This window comes from Colobus angolensis, unplaced genomic scaffold, assembly GCF_000951035.1.
Source record: "Colobus angolensis palliatus isolate OR3802 unplaced genomic scaffold, Cang.pa_1.0 Scaffold190, whole genome shotgun sequence".
Taxonomy (NCBI): Eukaryota; Metazoa; Chordata; class Mammalia; order Primates; family Cercopithecidae; genus Colobus; species Colobus angolensis.
Genome location: NW_012115044.1, coordinates 6,880,293 through 6,887,094, shown reverse-complemented (window position 1 = coordinate 6,887,094; position 6,802 = coordinate 6,880,293). Strand labels below are relative to the sequence as shown.

The following is a 6,802-nucleotide window of genomic DNA, read 5'->3' as shown; positions in this document are numbered from 1 at the left end:
TACAGGCACCCGCCACCTCGCCCGGCTAGATTTTTTTGTATTTTTTTAGTAGAGATGGGGTTTCACCGTGTTAGCCAGGATGGTCTTGATCTCCAGACCTCGTGATCCGCCCGTCTCAGCCTCCCAAAGTGCTGGGATTACAGGCTTGAGCCACCGCGCCCGGCCTTAAAATAATTTTGAGGAAAGAAACCAAAAAAACCATTTTGACATCTATGCCTTTTATCTGGAGTGTTTAATACACTAATATTTAATGCATGCTAAAGTTGAGGTGTACCATTTTGTGATTTATTTTCTATTTGTCCCAACTCGATTTTAGTGTTATGTTTCTCCTTTTTTTTTCCTCTTTCTGGGTTAGTTTTTTTGTATTCTCAGTCAGCCAGGGGTATCTGGAAAACTTGTCTCAACCCTTCCAGGATCTCCCCATTAGCACTCTGGTTGGTTTGCTGCTCACCCCAACTGGGATTGCATCCTTGGGCTAACAAAGCTGTGGACTTTCCCTATTCATTTCTAACTGAGTTTGCTACTTTTAGTATGCAAAGTCATAAGATTTCATGCCACTTCTCTACCCTAAATTTTGAAATTTTAAAATTTGTAAGTATTTCTCCTCTGGCAGCAGAGCCACTGGGTTTTTGGCCAACTCCGAACTAGAAAACTATAATTCTTGCTGACTGAGCTTGATGGGAGCTGGGGGGAAAGAATTAGCCTTCTGCTGTTTCTCCTTGAATTTCTAGGAGCTTTTCAACTTGCTGCCCGTTTCTGGCAGGTTTCTAGTTCCCTGGATGCTTTTGTCAATTTTGTCCAGTTGTATGATTTTTTTAGTGGAGGAGTATTGGCAACCTCTTCATTCTGACATAATTGAAAGTTGATTTGATAGATATGTTTTAATAAAATATCTTTAATTTTTATTAAAAATAAAAGAAACAGTGAAAAGAACATTTTTGCTTCTCTGAAACTTGTGTTGGAGGTTTCTTAAGTTGTCAAATGTCATTTGTACAAGGCTAAATGGGATAAATTCCTTTTAGGATGTCATACAGAAGGCCTCTCCCTTCCTTTATGACTTACTTGGTTCCTCAATAACATTCACAAGTTGAATCACAAAAAGTTAAACATTTATAAGGAACGAATGTTATAAATTAGAATTTTGTCCTTGAAACTCATTTCATACCGTAATATGCCAAGATATAATAAATGTTCTCTAAAACCACACAAATGTTTGCTTTTACAAACATTAAGTATGTAGAATTTCATTCAATAAATACCTACTGAGGGATTGATATGTGCCAGAGACTGGACTGACTAAGCACTACAGATGCAAACAATGAATTCACTAGGTACAGCTGCTGCCCTGCCCTCACACGCCAGTGAGGGAGACGATTACGCAGGAAATTACTAACAAGTGTGTTACTGAGGAAGTACAGAGTGTTATGACTATGTCCAGTATCAGTGTTTTCTCACATATTTTTTTTCTTGCCTTTGAAATTCTTTACGCTTTACAAAGAAAATATCATTAGAACCTGGACTGAAGACACGTCATCTGTAGTAAGTATGAATGGTAAACGCTTGGAGAGGGACAATTTCCTTGGGAAACACGTCATCTATTCTCAACTTGGAATGTACATTAAATCACTTGGGAAACTTAAAAAAAAAAATTCCCTTTGCTTGGGCTCCACTTCTAAAGATTCTATCTTAACTGTCCTGAGGTGAAACCCAAGAAGCATTTTTTTTTTTCTTAAAGTACTCAGGTGGTTTTAGCATGCAGCCACAGCCAAGAACCACTGTAGTCCTCCCTTCCAGTTTCCTCAACATTTGACACCTATCATAAAAGATGCCTCCTTCAATGATTGCAGCTAAGTTTTCTGGGAAGTTCTTCTGCCAGTACTTATGGCTTCCTTCTACTGCACTGATATCTGGTAGGGAGGGAGCCCTTATTCTCAACACCTCAAGTTTCTACAGAACATGAGGTACTCATTCCTATCCCTTTCTTGCTGGAGGGGCAAGATGATAGCACATCCATATTCTCTCTGTCTCTTATTCTTCCCCAGATGAGACGGAGAAACTCATCTGATGGGTTAGACACTGATATCCACTGCGCCACTGTCTATACAGTGGTAGGTGTGGTCATTTTCCTTATAAGCGGGAAACATGCTCCTCCTATTTCTCTTTTGTCCTTTATCCCTTTGTGATAGTAAAATTAGCTAACTGGTGCTTATTGAGTGTTTACCGTGTGTTGCATGCTGCTCTAAGCTTTTTATGTAAATTAATTCATTACATCCCAACATCAACCTCGTGATGTACATTCTATGATTATACCATTTTACACATGAGGAAGCTAAGGCTTAGTGGGATTAAATAACCTGTCTGACACACTGAACTTGGACTGTGATTTCAACCCAGACAGTCTGGGTCCAGAGCCTGCTCCCTTAACTTTCATGCTACACCCTCGTGCTGCAGCCTTGGCTGCACCCTCCATGGAGCTGGTGGGAGCTGGGGACAAGCACGAGCCCTGCCCCTTCTGAGTTGGGGTGGGAACTCCCCTGGTGCCACTGTAGCCACCCAAACCATGGCTGTAGACCCTGGCCTCCCACTCCACAGAGCAGGCAGGAGCCTTGCCCTCCCAGTAGGGCTGCAGCCACCCAGCCGTGGCTGCAGATGTGAGCTTCCCTTTGCTCTTGCGGGACTGGGAGCAGGCAGGAGCCTACTGCTGGGCACAGCTGCAGCTGCCCAAACTGTGCCTGTAGACTCAAGCATCCCTGCACTCTTGGAGGCCCTGGAGTGCCCCCTGCCCTTGCGGGCTTGGAAGTGCCTACTCCTGCTACCTGGCTTCTCCCTACTCCTGGTGCATGCTCTGATTGTGGAGCAAGGTTGGGGCTGAGCCGGGGCACTGTCGCAGGCCAGCAGGGTGGGCACACACTCGAGACGGTGCTGACATGCCAGCCCCCTGCTGCCTTGGCCCCCTCCTGTCTTTGGGCACTGAAGAGCACAGGAGGGAAGCTGAGGGGGTGCTGAGGGCAGTTCAGCGCTGGCCTGCAGGCATCCCTTGGCAGTAAGAGCCTCGGTGCCATGAATGACAAGGGAGGCAGATAGCTCCTGGGCAGAAGGGGGCAGGGCCCCAGTGAAGTCCCACCTTCATGCCGAGAAGTCCTGAAGCCTGGGGGCCAGGCTGCCAGTACTGCTGCCTGGAGGGGGAGTTTATATCGCTTTTTCCTGGGCCTGCCCATGGCTGCCCATAGACTAATCAGCATGTACTTCCCCTCTCTGAAGATCAAAAAACCATGGACTGAGCCAGAGCAGAGGAGATGTCTGAATGACCAGCTACAGAGAGGCGCTACCTTCTCTGCTGAGAGCTGAATACTCATCGTGATGACCTGCCTGCAGAGAGGAGCCATCCACTCCATTGCCTCCTTTTTGCTGAGAGCTGAACACTCAATGGGATGACCTACCTACAAAGAGGAGCTACCCACTGTGGGTCTCCTCTGAGCTGCACTAACACTCAACAAAACTGCTCTTCATCTTGCTCACCCTCTACTTGTCTGCATACCTCATTCTTCCTGCACACAGGACAAGAACTCAGGCAAAGGCCCCACTGTCCACAGAGGTTTCTGGCCAGAAAAGCAACACCCCCAAAATCCCATACTACTACTATATTGCTAGGGTTCTAGCTGGCTTTTGTTCCACAATTGGTAAGCAGAGTTGAAGGCCATCCACTGTTACTCAGGGGCTTGCTGGCATTCTCCACTCCCCTAGTAACTGAGTCTATAATCCTCTGTGCAGTTTGTTGCATAAAATCACTCCAAGTGTTTGTAAATACAACTCTACCCTCAAGTGGGTACCAGTGGCCTAGAACTGAGTAGGGGGATGGGAGTTAGCAGTGGAAGCTCCTCCTGAACTAACACTCAGGCTCTAACATAATTTGTCTGGGAGTTCTGTACTTCAGGAACTTAGAATTCCCAACAATTTTGTGCTAACAGTTTCTCATCCTAAAGAGATCCTTTACCCACACTGCACACTTCCCTCTTGGATTTTACCTTGCCTCCAGCTAAAGCACTGCCTCTCTTTACAATGATTCACTATATCTGATTATGCATCCATGCAAAAAGTTTTCTGTCTCAGACAGTTCGTTGTGATTGTGCATTGCTATTGATCGTACTAGTCTGGCCCCAATTCACTACATGGCTCCAGTCACTATGACCACATGGCTTTAAGTGTGTGCTTTTATTGTCACTATAGGTGTTTTATTTTCAAAAGCAAAAATTAGAAAAGTTGGAGCTTTTTAACTCAAGCCATTATAAGTAAAAGATTGCCAGTACCAGGAAAAAGTTTTCTTCTCCTAGTAAACTTCAAGTAGTCAGTGAGAATTGTATAAAAACTTATATTTTCCTTGACAGTCTAAATACAAAACATAGTTTTAGAAGTCTACATAAGGATAAAGATTTTTAAAGAAAATATCATATTTTAAGTTTCATTACGTATGTCCTTTATCAGAAGCTATTTTAAATCCTTTTTCAAACATGAATTGATTTTAATTAAAATAAAATGTTACTGGAACACAGTCATGCTCATTAATTTCTGTGTCACCTAGTGCTGCTCTTACCCTACAACAGCAGAGTTGAGTACACAGTTATGATGGAGACCATCTGACCCGCAAACACTAATATAGTTACCATGTGGCCCTTTACAGAAAGTTTGCTGTTCCCAGCTGTATAGCATTCGCCTCCCACCTTCTATCCCATCAGCCCAACCTAACTCACTTCTCATTTTGTGTTCCCGATGTTTTATTTCAAAAGCGAATGATATAACCTTTACCTAGTTCAGGTTAGCATTTTTAAAAGAACAAAACAAAATTTAGTTGCTTCCTTATTGGTGCAGTGTTTTTTTGTCAGTGATCCTCAGGGGAAAAAAAGGTGCCCCAATCCTAGTTTTGCTAGGGCAAGGTGAACCCTTTCAAGTTTGTATAATTAGTTTAAAAAAAAACTCAGAAAATTAATTATTAAACTCTGATTATTGTTTCTATCTTATTCGTTCTGGTTTCTTCTTCAAGAACTGATTGCTGTGGGATAGGTCATCTACAGCTAACTTCTGTCATTTTAATCACTTTGCCCATTCCTTCCCATCTCATGTTGGAGCACTTAATAAATGTGTCACCAACATTACCAATTTTATTCTCTGCTGTGATATTTCTGCCCTTTTCACTGCATCCAAATGAATGTGTAAATTTTGTTGCTGGATTTTAAATCTTTTTACATTTTTCCCATCTTAGCCCATTTTCTTTCCTTTTCAGCCTGCATCTGTCTATTTTTTGACCTTGTCTGTTTTTATTATTCCCTACTTCAGTTTCTGAAAAGACTCTTTCTTTTTGACTCCATTAAAAACACCCAGCAAATGTTTTTGAAATTTTACTTGTTTCTTACAGTAAGATATTTTCTAACATAAGCTTTTATTGTTTTCAGAGTAGCACACACTCTCCTTTATAAATTCTTTACTTGAGCTCCATGTTGATGTTTTTGCTCATTTACTGTTTTTTTCCTATTTGCCAGTCTTTGAGGAAGAATTCTCATGGAATCCTGATGTTTGTCAATACACAGGATGGGCAGATTGCCTTTCAACAGCACCATCTCTATGGCTGTTGCATGAACATACTTCTTAGATCTAAAGCTCAAAAGTGGGTTGATGTGCCACTGTAGAAGTAGACCAAAGCATAGTTTTCTGTTCCAATGGAGATGGACACTTGGGTTTCCAGTTTGGGACTATTGTGAATACCACTACTATAAATATTTTTGTCATGACTGTTGGTGCACATACTCATGCATTTCTGTTGAATATATATCTGGGAGATAAAATCCTGAGTCATGGAATATGCACATTTTCAGCCTTAGTAGATAATGCCAATGTCCTGTGAATAGTGAACCAAAACTACTTGGAAAACTATTCCACAACATTTCCTTTTGTTTGATTCAACAAACCAGCACATCCTCATAGTTAACAAAATATTGAAATGAGACATAAGAAAATGTTCTTTTTAAGTAGGGTGTCTAGAAGACACTGAAGAGAATGAAGATTTTTCATTTGATTATTATTACTGAAAACCATTTTAAATTATTGGGTGTTTAAGGAAAATAAATCTCCTTTCTCACGAAACACACATTGGCAAGTTTATGAGCAGTGAACACTTTGGGAGAAGTGCAGACCACTGGAATTCTTTATGATGATTCGCACTGCTTCTTTTTATTTTCTTAATCACAATCTGTAAAAAAGAGCCAAACAAATGTTTATGATTATGTCATCTTTTAGAAACATTCATTATCAGATCAATACATGCAAAAAATTACTGTGATACAGTGTGTCTGAGCCCTAGCTTTGAACTCAGACAGCCCCACACATATCCCAGCTCTGCCATTTATAAGCCTTAGGGATCCAGATGTTTCTTACTTCACAGTGTGTCAGTTTCCAAATTCTAGCACTTAAAAAAATCTGTACATTAACTGGGTTGTAATTGAAAATAATATACATACATCATAAAAAAATAAAAATACAAAAGAATGTCAACATGAGGAAGGTAAATCTCTTTTCCCCAAGTGTGAACTCCAGTCCCCAGTTTCCATGCCTGGCAACAGCTGCCTACCAATTTCTTATTGACCTTTCCAGAAATATTCTCTGTATATTGCAGGCATAATGTATATACATATATGTATTTGTTTGTATATATACATATGTATTTCTAACTTTTAAAAAACCATGTATGCCTTTATTTCATTACTTGTCCAAATATTACTGGACCATAAACAGAAGAGTCAGACATGTACAA

The 6,802-nt window shown here is 41.1% G+C and overlaps 1 protein-coding gene across 4 annotated transcripts in view; it reads right to left on the bottom strand.

Moving 5' to 3' along the window:
* Positions 1–4,193: 4,193 nt before the first annotated feature.
* Positions 4,194–6,802, bottom strand: part of MAATS1 (MYCBP-associated, testis expressed 1) — a 65,033-nt gene continuing 62,424 nt past the window's right edge. For all 4 annotated transcript variants that reach the window (XM_011940639.1, XM_011940637.1, XM_011940638.1 and 1 more), the window contains one exon: positions 4,194–6,241. The gene's annotated coding sequence lies outside the window, so the exon portion shown is untranslated. The remainder of the gene's footprint in view (positions 6,242–6,802) is intronic.